The sequence below is a fragment of the Sphaerodactylus townsendi genome, linkage group LG10 (assembly GCF_021028975.2).
Source record: "Sphaerodactylus townsendi isolate TG3544 linkage group LG10, MPM_Stown_v2.3, whole genome shotgun sequence".
Classification (NCBI taxonomy): Eukaryota; Metazoa; Chordata; class Lepidosauria; order Squamata; family Sphaerodactylidae; genus Sphaerodactylus; species Sphaerodactylus townsendi.
In genome coordinates, this window is record NC_059434.1 from 37373089 (window position 1) to 37391388 (window position 18300).

General features: G+C 46.6%; 1 protein-coding gene across 2 annotated transcripts in view; it reads right to left on the minus strand.

The window, feature by feature from the left end:
• GALNTL6 (polypeptide N-acetylgalactosaminyltransferase like 6) overlaps positions 1-18300 on the minus strand; it is a 605637-nt gene that overhangs the window by 249871 nt on the left and 337466 nt on the right. The gene's annotated exons all lie outside the window — the stretch shown is intronic.

Here is an 18300-nt window from a genome sequence, read left to right on the forward strand (position 1 = left end):
TTTTTTTGGTCAAAAAAAATTGCATTTATGTATTAAATTATAAAATACTTGGTAAAATACTTGGTATTAATGAATGATTTCCACCTGCTCAGTGACTAATAGACATGGCCTAAATCTCCCAAAGCCACCTATGCAAGAGCATCCTAAGGAGATAGCATCTTAAATCCAAAGAGTTCTGCTCAAGTACTGATAATTCTCTGCTCCGTTTCCTTCTCATGCCCTCCCCCAAGCCATTGCTGGACTTGAAAGATGTTCAGTAATAATTAGCAGTGTTGGGCTTGGAAAATGCAAAAACAAATGAGCAGGAATTACAGACCTCTAGTGTAAGCAGAAAGGTCTTCCACTTGCACAGGGGCCATTTGAGATTCACATCATTAAACAAACCATAAGGACTATGAAGAGATAACAAGTTAACCAGGAATTTTTTTATGGTCAATCTGTGTTAAACTCACTGTAGTCGACCCACGCGGTCAGCGTAAGAACGAGACGAGACGCGGAGATAACATCTGGTGGAGATTGCCAGCAGCGGGAGACCGGAGGTCCGTGTTCCTAGCGAGACTCCCGTCTGCCGGTTCCTGGCACCTTTTATTGTTACTCTATCGGGGGCGTGTAGGAGGGAGGACTGGGGGGAGTTCCGGGAGAGCGGGAGGTCGGGAGATCATCATGTGATGCATGATCTCATCTGGCTACATGCGGAGAGGAGCGTACGCGTCTGAGCCTAATCCTCACCTGGGGGCAAGACCATTGTCCCTGCGCCCGGTGATTGAGCCAGACAGTTCATGACCCGTGACTCATGGGGGGATGAGGAGTGGGGGTGCGAGCGCGACCGGCAAGCGCCTTGAGGTCCGCTAAGGCGTCCTAACGCCTCTGTTTACTAATACGGCACTGCTGGGTCGGCAGTGCATCACTACATCTCCTCCTTTTTTACATTTTAGAAAAACGGGGAGTCGAAACGCTATAGCTACGATTTAAAGGGACGCTTGTCTCCTCCGCCGTTTGGTCAAGCTGGACTAAGCTGCTTGTGTAACATTAGAACTTGGGTTGCGGGGTAAGGGAAATGCGAGGGGCTTCTTACACACGCTACAGGCAATATTAGGACACGCATTGAACCAAACAAGATCCGATAATAAGGCACACAATTAAACCAATGCAGTTTCGTACAATAGCACTCAACCGACTTCTCCCGGCAGCCAGCTCCAGAGGGCTGACCACCAATGGGGCAAAACATCATACTTCAGATTAGGATACAACTTCTTTGCAGCTCACGCACTTTCATGTGGATCAACTGGGGAATTATCAGGAAAGATTAAAACAACACATATTATGTACATTCTCACAACCTTGGTGGTGTAACAACAAATAAGCAATCAACAGCGGCACTTTATTGTTCAGGGTCGCTTGACGAAAGTTCCCGCTGCTCGGAGGCCAGGGCATCCAGGAGCGGCGCAGGTAGCTGGATGGACTTCTGAAGGGCACAGGCCACGCTGGGTCAATAGTCTTAGCATTGCGGAAGCGAGTCCGGGGACTCCCACCGGGCGAAGTCCTAAGGGAGACAAACTCCGCTTCGGAGAGGGCGCACCGCGTCGCCCCGGCTGGTGAGTGGGCTCGAAAGGCAGAGCGGAGCCGGGCGGCGGCGGGCGCCTCGGCTCCCCGGTGGAGCCTGAGGTAGGGACGATGGTGAGGCCACTAAGGCAACAAAGAGTTCCGGCAGAGAGTCGGGCGGGGATATAATTAAACGTTCTCTTCCCGCGAGGTCCAGAACCAGCCCCTGGGGAGCAGGATGTTTCCGAACACGGGGGGAATCGTCCTCCATGTGTGTGCAGTTCCAACTGGCCGAAATGGACGAATGGGCCCGGGTCGGTCTCTTCGCTTGGGCTGCACGCCTGCGATGCGGGCGCAGGTGTTAGATCTGCGTGGTTAGCTTACAGTCTTGGTGACAAGTGGGAGAGAGCCAGCCGGGAGGGTTTGGACGACGTGGGTCCCCAGTCGGCGCTCACAGAGCATCTGGATGGATGAGGTGGCATTCATGAAGGGGCCCAGCCCAGACTCCCGCCAGGAAGTCCCCGGGTGCTTTGGCAGACGGGGAGCAGGCAGGAGCTTAGCAGGCTCCCTAATTCTGTGGGTACTGGGCCCAGGCAGAAAGATGAGACGCTGGCAGCCGCAGCAAACCCGCTCCCAGATGCTGGTCTGGTGAAAGCTCGCCAGGGGGTGGCCGCATCGCCATCGGCAGGAGGCAGCAGAGCAGGCAAAGGATGGTGGTCGCTGAGTTGGTGGTGATGATTGCAAAAAGCAGAGCGCGCACAGAGGTTCTCGGGCGTCTCGGGGTGGTCTTGCTGGCGCAGCAGCGTTTTGTGGGCCTGGCTGGTGGTCGCCGGACGCCTCCCCCCCAGGTCATCCGGGTCTTTGGGCGCTACGAATGGGCGCTCCTGTTGAGATCGCTGGGCTGATCCTCTAGAGAGGCGCGCCCATCTCCGGATGTGGGGCTGGTTTCCTCCTGGCTTATTCCATGGGTTGGGCCTGTCGTGGGCGAATCGGAGTCCACGGGAACCTGTAGGAAGAGGGACTGAAACACACACCCCTTTCCCAGGTTACGGGGGGGGCCGGGTCCCGCCAGGCTCAGTTCTAGAGCCGGATGGCGGGAGATTGGGATCGAAGTTAGGTGCTTAGATTTGATATGGGAAGGAAGTTAGGCGTCGAGCTCTTGCAGCCTGTGAAGGTTGCTTTTAATGCAATCTCCTGGGGGCCTTCTGCAAATGCCACCTCTCTCTTTAGTTGTTTGACAGGGAGGGCAGGAGGTAGGCGACCCTGGTGGGAATTGGCTTCAGAGCGTCATCAGGGTGCGTCAAGGCGAGGGTCCGAGCCTCGAGGGGGGAGGGAACAGGCGGGTCCTGGGGGGATTGTGGGTATGCATGCTTAATCAGCAACACAAAGGGGGCTTTGGGAGCACCCTTTGGGGGGATGGGTGCATCCAGGGAATGAAGCAATCCGGCAATTAGGGGCAAATTTCTCGCACACACAAAGGAAAAAGGAAGGGGGGGGTTTCTTTGCAAGGGAGTTGCACTTACCGTGACCTTGGTGGCTAATGCAGGAAGCGGGATGGTGCTAAATTTTGTGATCGAATTATCCCGGGGGGTTGCCGCCCGCCGAGACCGCTCCTTAAGGGGCGGCTTCGGCCGAGCGTGGCAAACACCACCCACCCAAATCTTGAGAGGATCTGTGTTTGCAGCAACCCCTTGTGGGTATTAGGGGCATAATGGCGGCAGCCCCTTTTTAAACTGGGGCCTGTCCTGACAGTGCTACGGTATCAGGACGGGCCCAGATTTTAATCCAGGGAGGGCCAGTCAGCCAATTGGCCCTCCCGCCCTTACTGGTCGAAAAAACAGAAGGAAAAGAGGAGGGGAGAGGGAAACAGATTTCCTGCGGAAATTAGAAAACAATTTCGGAGGGCCAGATTGGGATCAACGACCTGTGACGGCTCTACCCGTCCCAAACCAGAGTCGTTTTGACCTGACTCATAAGGTCCCTTCCCCAGAGATTGACATGGATGTCCAAAATGATGGGGCGGACTGTGAGCTGCCGCTCGAGTCCTGGGCTGTTGACCGTGAGCGGGCGGATGCTCCGTCTCGCGGTTTGTCTCCCCCCCACCCCCCAGATGTGCGGGCAAGCCTCGGTCGGCCACTGGTCGGGCCACTCGGCTGCTCTGATGACGGTAACATCAGCGCCGGTGTCCACCAGGCCCTTGAACTTACATCCTTCTATGGTGAGCTCCAGATATGGACGGGAGCTCCCGATAGGTGTCTCCACCGCTGCGACGGTGGTGTAGGCTGCGCCATGTTGGCTGCTGGGGCTCGTAGCCTTTATTGGGTCGGCAGCGGGCAGCGCATGGGGCAAGAGAATCAGCTGAGCGCAGCTGGCTCCGGCGGGCAGTTCCTGTGGGATGTTTGTCCAGACCTGGAGGTGGATGGGTCCTTGGTGCGTGGAGTCGATCACTCCGGGGACGATGAACAGTCCCTGTTCAGCGGCAGAGGCCTTTGGCAGCACTAGCCCAATTGTCCCGGTAGGGATGGGCTCGTCATACTGGGTTGGGGCGACAAGAACCTCGTGGGGGAACTTAAAGGAGATGGGCTGGGTGCATGCGAGTGAGATGCCACGAGAGGGGGGTGGTTTTGGTAGGGGCCTTGGCGTTTGGGTCTGCTCTAGTACTCTCCTCCTTGGTCCTGGGCTGGGGAGACGCCCGGGCGGGAGTTTCCCGACGGGCAGTCGTTTCTCCAATGGAAGCCCTTCTGGCAACGTGGGCACCGGGTTTTAGGTGGCCTTCTCCTCCTGGGGGAGGACCCTCCTCCATCGGGGTTGTAGGCCCCCCCACCGGGCTGCCTACACTCCCTTCGGAAGTGTCCGGGTCTGCCGCAGTTAAAGCAGTCATCCTGAGACTGTCTCCCACCGGTGGAGAGTGCTGCGGCGAGGAGGCTAGCTTGGTGGGCGGAGGACCCGATGTCCTGGCAAGCCTTAAGCATGTCGGCCAGTTCAGGATTTTTGCCCAGGCCCGTGATTGCTCTGCGGCACTCCGTGGAAGCGTTCTCTTTTGCGAGGCGCATGAGGAGCTCGTTTTGGGCCTCCTCGCTATCTACCTGCCTCTTGAGCGCTTCCTGGAGCCTGTTCACAAATTCGGCATAGGGCTCTTGGGGTTTTTGCCGGATGGAGGAGAAACTCTGGGTTGGCTGGCCGGCATTGGGGACTTTGACAAATGCCTTATAGGCGCACTCAGAGGCGACCGTAAGGGTGGCCTCAGGCAGGACAATCTGATCGTTGGGATTGGCAAAAGCATCGAAGCCGTAAAGCTGAGCGGCGGTGTAGGCGCCGCCAGAGGTGGCTGCTCTGTTGAAGCATTGCTGGCGGAACTCACTTTCCCAGACCACAAATTGCGCAGGGCTCAGGAGCATGCGAAAGGTGGTCTTCCAGTCATCTGGAACCATTAGGTGGTTCCTTGCGATGGCTTCCAGCATGCCTCTCACGTAGGGGCTAGTGACTCCTACGTCCCGCATTGCTTTGCGGAGCTCGGTAAGGATGTTATAGCTTAGGGGGCGGTACTCGACAACCCGCCGGATGACGCCATCCTCCCCCTCAGTATCTGTGAAGTGGATGGGGCACAATGCAAGAATATCGGCGTCGTCTTCCGTCAGGGTTTCTTTCTTCTGCAGATCGTGGCTAATACGTTCTGCAAGAGTTTTGAAACCCGCGCCATTACGTGGCGCTGACGGAGGTGCAGTGGCTTCGGAAAATGAAGGCGGAGCAAGGGGAGGGGGCGGCCGAGCCGCGGGAGAGTTTGAATTGGGTGAAGGAGCGAGGGGGGCAGAAGGAGGACAGGCGTCCAATTTAGTGGATAGAGAAAATTCCGGGGTTGAAATTGAAGGTGGAAGATCGAAAGGAGGGCGGCCTACAGCAAGGGAGCCGTAGGTCTGCAGGCTGATGGCGACAAAACATTGTCTCCACGTCAGTAGCAGCGACATCGGCGCGCGAGGCTCTGTGCGAAGAGTGCGCCCGATGTTTTCCCAGTCCTTAAGATTCAATGTCCCCCCCTCTGGGTACCATGGACACTGAGCTTCAATCTCCTCAACCAGTTTGCGCAGCTCCCTTCTCTTTACGGGGACCCTGCCGCATTTCGTTAACGCTTTCAGTTCGTCAACGTGCTTGTCATAAGCCCTGCTTTTGCAAGCTCCCATACTCACCGGTGTTCCGTCGGACGAGAGAGTGTCCTAGGACGCGTGTCTCTGGATGCGCCGATCCAGAGGACAGGCGATACCGAAACGGTGGTCCCTGGATGCGCCGATCCAGCGGACTTCGGTATCGCGGCCCTTCCCCAGGCGACGGTGAGCAGGGTGGAGGTTCGAGGATTCCCGGGTTTCGGCACCAGCTTGTAGTCGACCCACGCGGTCAGCGTAAGAACGAGACGAGACGCGGAGATAACATCTGGTGGAGATCGCCAGCAGCGGGAGACCGGAGGTCCGTGTTCCTAGCGAGACTCCTGTCTGCCGGTTCCTGGCACCTTTTATTGTTACTCTATCGGGGGCGTGTAGGAGGGAGGACTGGGGGGAGTTCCAGGAGAGCGGGAGGTCGGGAGATCATCATGTGATGCATGATCTCATCTGGCTACGTGCGGAGAGGAGCGTACGCGTCTGAGCCTAATCCTCACCTGGGGGCAAGACCATTGTCCCTGCGCCCGGTGATTGAGCCAGACAGTTCATGACCCGTGACTCATGGGGGGATGAGGAGTGGGGGTGCGATGCGACCGGCAAGGCCGCAGGTCCGTTGGCGTCCCAACGTTCTACTACGGCACTGCTGGGTCGGCAGTGCACTACTACACTCACCATTTGTGTGCTAAAAATGTAAAACAAATAGATGGCTCCTTACTCTGTGTCTTCAGATGTCTCTTTCCAACATGAAAACATCACTTAATATTAAGAAAAGCAAAGATACGCTTGGGAGTACTATCAGAACAGATGGACTCATGGTGGCAAAGGAAACACTTTCAGAATATATGTATATATAACATAAACCTTAAAAAAACTTAAAAACTTTTTGGTCCTGATGATCAGCAGACAGTGTCAGAATCATAGATAGGAATAAGTGTTTACTACTGAATCAACATGTAAAGAACTAAATAAGAAAATTAAATTGTTTTCAGAAGATATCCAAAGTTGTCAACAGTTCAATTTAAACACTTATAACAATGCCAGATAAGTATCTGTGTTAGTCTGTTGCTCCACCATAAGCTCTCATGAGTCAAAGCTCAGTTAATTGGATACACTGAAGTCCATGTGTAATGCATCTGATGAAGTGAGCTCTGACTCATTCTCATTCTGACATAAATGTTGTTCATCTTTAAAATACCACTGATTTTTATTGTACAGTTATCCCTTCCCCATTGCGGTTTGAGTCAGCATAAGAAATTAAATGAGAATTTTTGGAGAGTTTTATGGAAGCCACAGACAACACGTGATGGCCAGCAGACAGCACAGAGAAAGTTTAGAAACTCACAAATGCATGAAATATATGTGTAGCATTGTATAATATCAACATATTTTATCTTTTAATACCATAAATATGCACAATTGCTTTTAAAATTAAAATAAAATAAAAAGAAATCAGACTTGTTTTCTGGTACAAAGAGAGGACCAAACATTTTTAATGCAAATTTCCAGATTCCAGGGGGCACCTCATGCCTAAAGACGTCTGTGAATTATCACGAGATACAGTTGCTGCTCGGGGTGTGGGGAGGTGAAACCAGTGGATGCCGCCCAGGTAAGGGCAGAAGGGGAAGAGGGCCCATGCCTGGCAAGGACTAACGTCAATGGAGGAAAGGAGGGGTGAACCAAGACTTCAAAGGGGCTCGCCCTCCTTTGTGCCAGCCATGTGTTTGCTGGCTGACGATTTCCTGCCCGCCTCTCCCTAAAACTTTCTTCTATGTTAATGCATGTTTCTCTGTCATAGCCTAGATAAGTTGGTGGTTTGGCGCATGGGTATTGATCTGGAAGGGCGAAGGGAGCTAGGGAGCTAGGCCTTCTCCTTGGGAACTGCGGCAGCGGCAAGAGGCAACCGCCCCTGCCAAACAGGGCCAAGGGGGGGAACACACTTTTGCCAGAGAGCCTGGGCCCCACCCCCAAGCAGAGCCCCTGAGTAGTAGAGCTTTAAGCATCAATCGGGTGTCTGGCACTCTAAGGGCGGAGCTTCACAGCACAATGGGGCCGACCCGTATGACCAGATCCAGACCCATGCTTAGCCTCACACTTCCACTCAATAAAATGGCTATGGCCAATTTATTACTCCAGCAATGGAGTGGGTTGTGTTTTTGGTAGAGAGTTTCGCACAAAGGAAAAATGGGTCCACCCTCAGACAGCAACCCCAGCGATGTGGAAAGGATAACTGCATACAGTTTTTATTGTATACAGTTATAGCTGCACTCTCTGGAATCAACAATAAACTAACTTCTACAATACAAGAAAAACTTTAGAAAAATATTTTGATTAAAGCAAGAACAGGAACAAATACAGAATAAGTGGGTTTTTTAAAGATATTTTAATTTTTTTAAAAGATTTTCTCCCCAATAGAAACCTAAAGCAGCTTAAACATCATTGTCTCTTCATTTTATCCTCATGACAACCACCCTATGAGGTAGGTGAGACTGGAAGAAAACGATGGGTCCAAGGCCACCCAGTGAGCTTGCATGATAACTGGGGATTTGAACCTTGTTTTCCCAGATTATGGACCATTGGACGGCTTGGGCCAGTGTCATATTCACGCTCAGCACACATGCTGCATATAGCTTATTGTTTCAATAGCATGAGGTTTTAGAAAGACTTTAGAACAGAAAGGGTCCTGATGGTCTGTATAAATAACATTAATGTGCTTTGTGCTCATAAATATTGCTCAATACTACTACAAAATACTCCGTAATTAGGATACACTGAACAGGGACCAATACATTACCGAAACTTAGGAAACTGATTTAGCTAAAGATAGCAAATGGCAATAATAGTTGTTTAATCAGGACATCATTAGCATGAATTCAGTTTAATGGGGACACATTTCCGTTGTGCCAAGTGCAGTTTAAGCAAGCAAAATGTAGGCGGGGTGTAAGAAACTTTTATCATTTGATCTGCAGACATTTTTAATTAAAGGTGAAGTAGCAGAACTTTGCAAAGGCATGCCAGAAAAAAACAAAGTGCAAAAGGTCTGTCAAAACTTCCTCCCTTCCTGTTTTATTCCTATCGTTCCTTTTGACACAATGACCTTTTTTACACTTATTGTCTACCTCACAGTGAGCTTACTTTTCTTTCAGCTTAGATTTTCCACTATGCATTCATTTTGGCCTCTCTCAAACTCACCTCAGATCAGCAAAGCTGCACGTTTTTCAAAACCTGGTAAACTGTAACTTTCCCCCCACCTAGCTTTAGCTGCAAGAGGAATCAGGAAGCGTTTCTCTTCCTCCAGGTTTTGCCGCTGCTGCTCCCACCTTCCCTCACCCAAGTTTGTCCAGTTTAAGCTGCCACTAGTTCAGGATGATCAGGAGATGCTTTTTAAAACTTTTAGCGAAGGTCTATTGCAAGAGCTCTAGCCTTCTTTACCTTCCTCTCCCCCCTTCCTTTCTGAGGCTTATGGTTACTTTTTTTCAAGTGGTATCTGTCTTACCTCCCTCCTGCCCCACCCCACTTCCCTCCCAAGCCTTGTAGTTACTTTTTCAAGCCACATTGTGGGTGTGTACCATTCTCTATCACTTAAGATTCCCCTTCCTTCCTTCCTTCCTTCCTTCCTTCCTTCCTTCCTTCCTTCCTTCCTTCCTTCCTTCCTTCCTTCCTTCCTTCCTTCCTTCCTTCCTTCCTTCCTTCCTTCCTTCCTTCCTTCCTGCCAGCCAGCCATTGTCAGCATTTGTTTCCCACAGAGGTTTCCTCTGCTAGCAGCTCATCCGCTTGCTATTTCCATTATAAAAGTACATGAATAAAGTTAGTGCCTGGTGATCCCATGCACATGTCATTTTTTTTCTTTTTTGTTTGTTTTGAGGGACTCCTAATTCTGAAAAGGAAGATAATGAAGGATTTTTAAATGGCACAACATCAAGGATCACTGGTCTATTTTAATTAAACATCATTTTGGATAAACATAGTTTAGGGATTAGAGGACTGTGTGATTTAATCTTTTCTTGGATCCTTACTGCAGCCTGATGCTTGAACAGACCATGTATTTTTTTAATGCATGTTTATTAAGGTAAAGGGGAACAATGGCTGAGTTCAAATGAAAGAGCTGAAGTGAAATTGCTCAACATTTCAAAGATGAAATTGATTGTTAGCTGGTACATGTTGTGCATCATTAGATCCAAGTTATGCATCATTAGTCCATTATAAGTTAAAACTATCAGACCATGGCCTCACAGCCCAGAAAACTTGCAACAGTCAGTTGATTCTGGTCATGAAAGCCTTCAACAATAGATCTTACCAGGAGTTTTTTTGGGGGGTGGGGGCGGGGGGGTGTTGCTGGGTAACATTGTTAAGACTTCCATGCCTTGGTTATTGTTAATCAAGGGCAGGGAGGGTCACAAAAACAGACTTGAAAAGAAAGGATGGAAGCAGAGATGAAAAGAGGATAAAAGAAGGACAGTAGATAAAACCGGAAGGGATGAACAGAAAAAAGCATGTGGATAGATAGGCAGGTAGGTGAGTGGAATAAAAGGATGTGGGGGAGGCTGCAGGTATGGATAGAAAGAGGGCAAGCTGAAGACAAAAAGGAGGAGAGAAGGAAGGGGGAAGGGGAGAGAGTGAGCAGACTGCCAGAGGAAGAGAAAGTAAAATAAAAAATAGTGTAGGAAGCAGGAAAGAATCTTTGCAAGTCTTCTGTTTGTATTGTTGAAAATATATAGCATACCGTATGTATAAGGAGAGAGGCCTACCATGTATGGGGAAAAATTAATAATGATTGGAATCCATAACATTTCCATAGTATTCTGTGATACCTGTTAATTTACAAATATAGGCTTGATTTCAACTTGTGGAGCCCAAGGATGGGGACAAAATCCTTGGAGAGGTTAGACCTAGCACTTGTGCTCTTGACACTTTGTCCTTCCTGGCCAACAAAAACTGCTAGAGGAGAGCTGGCTGAGTAGGCAAGGGGAATGGCAAATGCTTACTTGAGGGTGGAGGTTAGGCCAAACAAGTTCAAGAAACAGTGATTAGTACAGGGGGTTTTTTCATGCAGGGGTTTTTTGGAGGGAGGGGGAGAACCCTCTCTAAGCTCTATTATGGTAGAGGACTTCTGGCCAGTCTCCAGTCTTTCATTCTTGAGAAAGGGGCTTGAGTGCTTTGTTGATTCTCAATTCCAGGAGATCTTGGAAGAAACTTAAACTTAATTCTGATGAGACAGAAGTTCTCTGGGTTAGCAGAAAAGCAGCCTGGGACTTGAGATCTTACCTGTCTTGGATGGGGTCAACCCCCCCCCCCAAAAAAAAAACGACAACACCAGATTCACACCTTGGGAAGGCTACTTGACACAAAAGTCACCTTAGAAAACCAGATAGCTCCAGTGGTTTGGAGTGTTTTTGCCCAACTTTGGCTGGTGCATCAGCTGTGTTCATCCCTGGCTCAGCCAGATTTAGTCACAATGATCCAAGCCTTAGTCACATTTACACTGGACTATTGCAATGCCCTTTATTGGGTCTATTCTTTAAGGGTGTTTGGAAGCTACAGCTAGTGCAGAATAATGAGGCTAAATTGCTAGTTGGGGCCAGCTATCTGGAGCATGTGACACTGCTATTATAGCAATTATAGCAATACTGATCCATCCTGAGTTGAAAGTATTGTTTTTGACCTTTAAAACCCTACATGGCTTGAGACAGGATATGTAAAAGACTGTGTTCTCCCATATGTTTCTGTCAGGGAATTAAGAGATGCCCTCCTGACTGTCCTATCAATCAAACAAGTTCATTTGGTGAGTACATGAGAGAGGGCCTTTTCACTGGCAGTCCCACAATTATGGAACAACCTTCTGAAGGAGATTCATTTGACCCCCTCAGTTTAAGAAACACTGGGTTAAGTTTACTAGCAGTCCTGCATTGTAATTTTAAATTTTGGGGTTTCAGAAAATGGGTTTATGTCTTGTACCTATGTTGTAAGCTGTCTTGAGTTCCATAAAGAAGGAAGATGGCTAATAAATGTCTTAAATAAATTTTAAAATAACAAAAACAAATTGTGAATGGGATTGTAAGTGAGCATCCAATGCTAGTTTTTAAAGCAATGCAAGTTCCTCCAATCTTGGGAAGAAACATAACATATCCTTGGATCCACTTTCTTGTCAGCTAGCTGAAGATGCAGACCTTCTTTTGTTCACTGACTAAGCTCCAGTAGCTAAATTCTCTTAATCCAGAGGAGCATACTTGGAAGCTGAACAACATTAAAGTTCATTTAACCATCCAATATGTAGCCAACCATGCCTAATGAGGTAGCAGCATTAGCTATAACCCCCCACCCCCACCCCCCCAAAAAAGAAGTCAGTGATTATATTCAAATAGGAGGTTTACAACAAACAAACCAAACTAATGTTTGGTGATAATTTATGGCATTAGAGCAAAACACTGTTCATGATCTATGATTATGTCTAATGATATGAAAATTAAGACAAGTTTTCACCAAGTCACTTCCAAGTATAAACCATCTTCACAATGTACAGACCAGCTTCTTTTGTGACAACACCCAACCATTCAGACAAGTATGGGCATAAAACATATTTGGAGAAAGTTTTGAAATATAAAATTGAGGATGGAACAAAACTTACAGTAGCATTCTATACATGGCTATGGATTCTGTTTGGAATCCTTCAGCATGCTTCAGCCTACTCAGCCAGCAGAATTTTAGAATAAATGGAGCTTGATACAGAGACCAAAGATTAATTGCTCATGTCCTGTCATTCTCTTATTTTCTCAGCTGCAAGCCTAGCACAAAGTATTGATTTGGAAAAGTTCACACTGGATGTAATCATAAGCATGTAAATCTGGAGACTAAAATTAAGCCATTGATTTGGTAAAGTTCACACTAGATGTATTTATAATCACTGAAATCACTGAAATTAAAAAGTTGAAAGGCATTTAAATTGATGAAAATATATTGTACCAATGGGTCATGCCGATATTGTACTTGAATGGTGTTCCAATAGGGAACCAGGGTAAGGCAGAAGGAAAATCTTCATGGATGTTCTCCACAAGGACAAACCTGGGAAGAACTTGAAGAGCAAGAATCACCATCACACTACACTTGCTTTCTAATCTAATGTCGAGGCTTTAAATTTGACCCATGTTGTTCTTAATAATAATATATATTACTCCAAAATAACGCAGATCAAATCTGCAACCATTTGACAAGGAAAATATGGTCATGAATCATACTTTTAAAAATATGCTTAATTACAGATAGTTAGGATGTCTTCATGCCCTTACTATTAAACTAAAATTGGTAATTGCTATTTTTGATGGTGACAGTTTTGATGGATTAGCCCATTGTTTTGTTATCACCAATTTTCCTCTGGTTTACCCAAAATTTCATAGATGGGATCCTAGAAACCTGTGCTGTTAACAGCAGTGCTTTCCTCTGGTGCACTTTTCCCTGGAGCAAAAGGACCTTCCATGAAATCCAGAAGAAGGTCCCATCATTAGCGCTACAGATTTGTGGGATCCAATCCACTTCTATTAATTTTAGTGGATACTTATCAATTCTGGTAAACAAAAGTTCTCTAATCCTTTTCTCAGTTTTACAAGACATTACACTGGGGTGTGTTCTGTTGTACTGGTCATTGACTGTAAATAAATGATTAAAATGATTATTATATTGGGGTGTTGTGTGGTTTCCAGGCTGTATGGCTGTGTTCTAGCAGCATTTTCTCCTGACGTTTTGCATGCATCTGTGGCTGGCATCTTCAGAGGATCTGATGGCTCAAAAGACCAGAGATGCCCTCACTAATTGATTATGCTATCTTCATGGCTATTCACATGCTAAATGGGTGGATCCCACCAAATATATGCTAATCAAGCTAATTGCACCCTTTACACTTGTTAACAGGAAAATGGTTATTTCTCCCACCCTGGACATTCCACAGGTATATATACTCCACTTGCTTTACTACTTTACTACTACTCTGAATATGCCAGCCACAGATGCAGGTGAAATGTCAGGATAAATGCTACTAGAACATGGCCAGCCAGGAAACCATAAAACACCCCAATGATTCTAGCCTGCGATATTACATTTATTTCTTCTTAAGAAATCTATTTCCAAGCTAAGCAATCCTGGTACAACTGGTTGTTGTGGGTTTTCCGGGCTGTGTGGCCGTGGTCTGGTAGATCTTGTTCCTAACGTTTTGCCTGCATCTGTGGCTGGCATCTTCAGAGGTGTAAGTTCATGGACAATGGACTCCCCCCAAACACAGGATTTGCATTCACCGATACTGATGCTGCTGCAGGGAATGCAAGTGTGACTACAAATGTAAATGGACTGATAACCCCACCCGCAATAAAATGCACTCAACCACACCTCTGCATAGTAAGTTCCACCCAAACACTTACTGATTGGTTCCCCACCCTGGGTCATGGACAATATATACCCCACTAAACATTCTCTTCTCACTAGACACAGTGGCTGTTTCCGCACAGGTGGATAACAGTGCCCCAGGGACACTAAAAACGCCATCCCTGGGGTGGCATTCGCACAGTGGTGCTGTGCTCGCAACGTCCAAGCAGCACAAAGACGCCACTGTTGAACCTCACTCCACAAGCAAGGATTTTCAACAGTGGCGTTTTCCACCCGCTGCTGTGAGAATGGCAGCAGGTGAAAGGCGCCATCCCCCCCGCCTTCCCTGAATGCCTTGCCTTCATCTCCTGGCTTCTGGTGCGTTGGAGAGGCCAGGGGACACCCCCCTCCCCGGCCTGTAACTCCAGAGCTGTTGCTCAGGCCAGGGGTGTTCGGGTATGGCACAGCCTGTGCTAAGGCTGCGCCATCGCCTGTGCCCCTACTGGGACTGTCCGTGCGATGCCGATGCACCCCTGCTCAGCGCCGTGTGGAAATGGTCAGTGTGTAACAGACTTCTCTCTGTGATACACCTCTGAAGATGCCAGCCACAGATGAAGGCAACTTTACCTATATAAAAGGTATGTACTTCATCTGTTGTTCTTTTTTCCACCTCACTATAAGCTTTTTGAGATGGGAATGTCAAAAATTACACATAAAAGTGGGTCATATTATTAGTATGCGGTAGTTTGGCAGTAGCACATCTTTACTGCGTAAACAACATCTCAGGTTCAATTCTTGATTTCCAATGAAAAGCATCAGGTGAAACTTGACAAGAAAGTCTTCTGTCTGATGACTATACTAGATGTGAAGGTTTCATCCCAGCTGCCATAAAAATGCAGCCACCATTTAAAAGTCATTTTAAAGGAGGTCCCAGTCCTGATTGGGCATGCAGTACAATAGGCTGAGGTGCCATTGTTCCCCAACACTGTTTCAAGTGCTTAAATGGCCATTCCCTTAGCAGCTCTTTTGGCACTTGAAAAGGACAAGGGAACAAAAAGGATTATACTATGGCATTTTTAAATACATTGAAAATAGCTGCAGCATCCTTGTGGCATCATCAAAAACACTGTCATGTCTAGTTTCACCCTGAGACCAGGAAGCACAACTGCCAATCTACGAAGACAATACTGACCTTGACAGACCAATAGTCTGACAGTATACAGCTTCATGTATGTTTGAAACAGTAATGTCTTTTAATTCTATCCTACCATTTTCTTAATAACCACTCTTCACTTTGCTGGTCGTAAATAGATTGACCTGATGTTTTCCCAGAGTTCTCCACAAAAATGCCAAGGTTTTTTCCCCCCACATGGGTAAAACTAATGCATTGTGAAATGTAGTGCACTAATGCAACTGGGGTTGTAACCTATTCATAGAGCATCAGTGTGTTTTTGAATACTCAAGGGCTTGCATGCTCTTCTGACCTCATGATTTTCCCAAAAGGTCCATGTCCCCTCAATCCTATTAAGACTATCAGAATTATGAATGACCAAATATTTATGCAAGTGGTACACAAGTAACAGACTAGAGGCTGAATTATTTCTTTTTAACATAGGTTTTTCAATATTAACTGTGAAATTGGAGGGGTTCAAAATCAAACAAACAAACCCCAAAATGAAACATGCTTTCTTTCTTTGTCCCAGCATATTTCGCTGAAATTGCTTGTTAAACAGCAAGGTTAAGTGAAACATGCTCATGATCTGAAAGGATCTGAACTGAGGTGCACATGAACACCTAAACAAAGCTAGGTTTCAACAGTTGTAAATTAACAGGATCTGCATGAAGTGATCAAGGCAGAGTAAATCTCCATGCCCTGCAGGCGTGCTCTGTACCCACCCACCTGTAATTAACATCCATTGTTCAGGTTGGTGAATAGGTGACTGCTTGAATAGGTACATCTCATCAGGGTGATTGGCTAAAGCAGAATGAAGGAGGGATAGAGGCCCTTTCCGCACAGGCCATTTAACCATAGCATACCAGTTCTATACTGGTCACAAAGCCATGATTTACTGGATGTGTGCATTCATTAGTATATATGTTATTCCTTTGCACGCACACCACTGTGAACACCACATTACAAATATCAGAAAAGAAAATCTAGATTCTGTGAGTGTCAGTGTCCATGCATGCAGCATGCCAAAGTGGATGTGTTGATAGGCTCCAACTTATTCAAACAATAGAATGAAATTGGCAAAAATGAAGAGATTTTCTGGGGAGAATAAAGTGACAATATTCAGTTGCAGCCAATAGCTGCAGTCATTTGAAACAGCTTCCAGACAAATTACATGTCCAAAGTACGACTGATATGTTAATGGAGCTGCTGAAGGCCAACGAGAGGGGTTGTCAACCGATTTTGCTTCCCACGGCTGTATTTCTAAAAATGTCACTGTGATATCCAAATTTGTGAAAAAGGGAAATGGAAAAACTAAAATCAAACTGCATTTCTTCAGCAATTACATGTTTGAAGATGTAATAAATGCTTCTGTCTGCAACTGCAAGGATGGTAGCCCAGTACTGGGCAGCATTCCATTGTTGCTTTTGTTAATGCAGTAATGAAGCATTGCAACACTGGAGCCAACCTGGCATTAGCAGTTAACAATACATTTGCTGCAAGTGCACTGCTGTTTGTAATTAGCTCTTCATTACACAATCAGGCTGATTTAGAAAAACTCTCTTATGATTTGCTCAGCAAATGAAGCAATATAATTACACCTCACTTGAAATCAACAAATTAGACTGCTGTTTGCAATTGGCTGTATTACCTCCTATTACCACTCTGGCAACTGCAATCCCGTTGCAGCCTTTAACACTTAAATAAAAGAATTCTAATTAAGACATTGAATATACTATTAACATTGCTAGAAGAATTCTATAGTGGTCAGAATTTTTGTAATGAAAGGAGGAGTCAAGAATTGTGCTTGAGGTTTCTATCTAACGTAGAATTTTAGCTCCTTTTAACCTAAGTGGTAGATATTTGCAAAGAGGTGAAGACAAATGCAACCAAGCTATTAAGTTTATCGTTTATATAGAAAGTTGCCTCCAAAGTCCATCATGGTCACATCTGATTTGAGAGGAATCAATTTTAAAAAGGATTAATCAAGAGAAAGTTGAAGTTAATAGAAACATCATAAGCACATCTTCAGGATGCTACGAAGCTATTTCAAACTACAACAAAAGAAGCTCATACAAGAATGTAAATCACAGATTCGGAAAAGTTATCAGCACAACTGAGATAACACCTTAACCAGCAAAGTAAAATATGTCATAAAGGTTTCCTTTAAAAATGTAAGTCCATGCATGATGGCTTGAAAATGTAGATTCTCCATGAATTTTTTAAACTACATTTCCAAGCTACAATGCAGCAGCAAGTTCCACATGTTAACTGCATGTTATGTGTACTTAATTTTGCCTATCACAAATCTACTTTGAATCTATCATGAATCTACTTGGCCTATCATGAACCTATTTTGCCTATCATGAATCTATCATGAATCAACATTCTAGAAGCCATGACTGCCTACATTCATATGAACCTACCTGACCACTATAGTCATCTTCTGAGGCCCTCCTTCAGGCGTCCCCACCTTCCAAGATTATGGCATCAAGACTGTTGAATAGCAGGTGAGGTTGGAGGTAGTGGGTGTGTGTGACATCCCAATAGCGTGCTTTTGTGTGTGGTGTGCGGCAGGGGGCTGTCCTTTCCCTGATGTTATTTAACATTCACATGCAGCCTCTGGCCCAGCTGGTTTGGAGCTTTGGACTGGGTTTTTACCAATAAGCAGATGATACTCAGCTTTTCCTGTTGATTGAGGGCCACATGTTGCCACCCCTATTGCTCTGGCTCAGCATCTGAATGGCTGGATGAAAAATACAGCTGACTGAAATTTAATCCATCGAAGATGGAGGTCCTGTGGCTGGGCCAGGGGAGGGGTGGAAATGGCAGAGGGTTTCCAACTGCCATGTTTAGATGGTGCGGCTTTAACCCAGGTTCGTCAAAAACCTGGGTGTGACCTTGGAGCCCTCCCTATTTATGGAGGCCCAGGTCACACAGATGGCAAGAGTTGCTTTTTTCCATCATCGCCATGCCAGACAGTTGGCCCCATCCTTGTCCTGATCAGAAATGGCCACAATGATCCATATGATGGTCACGTTCAGGCTAGATTACTGTAACTTGCTCTTTGCAAGCCTTTTTTTGAGGTTG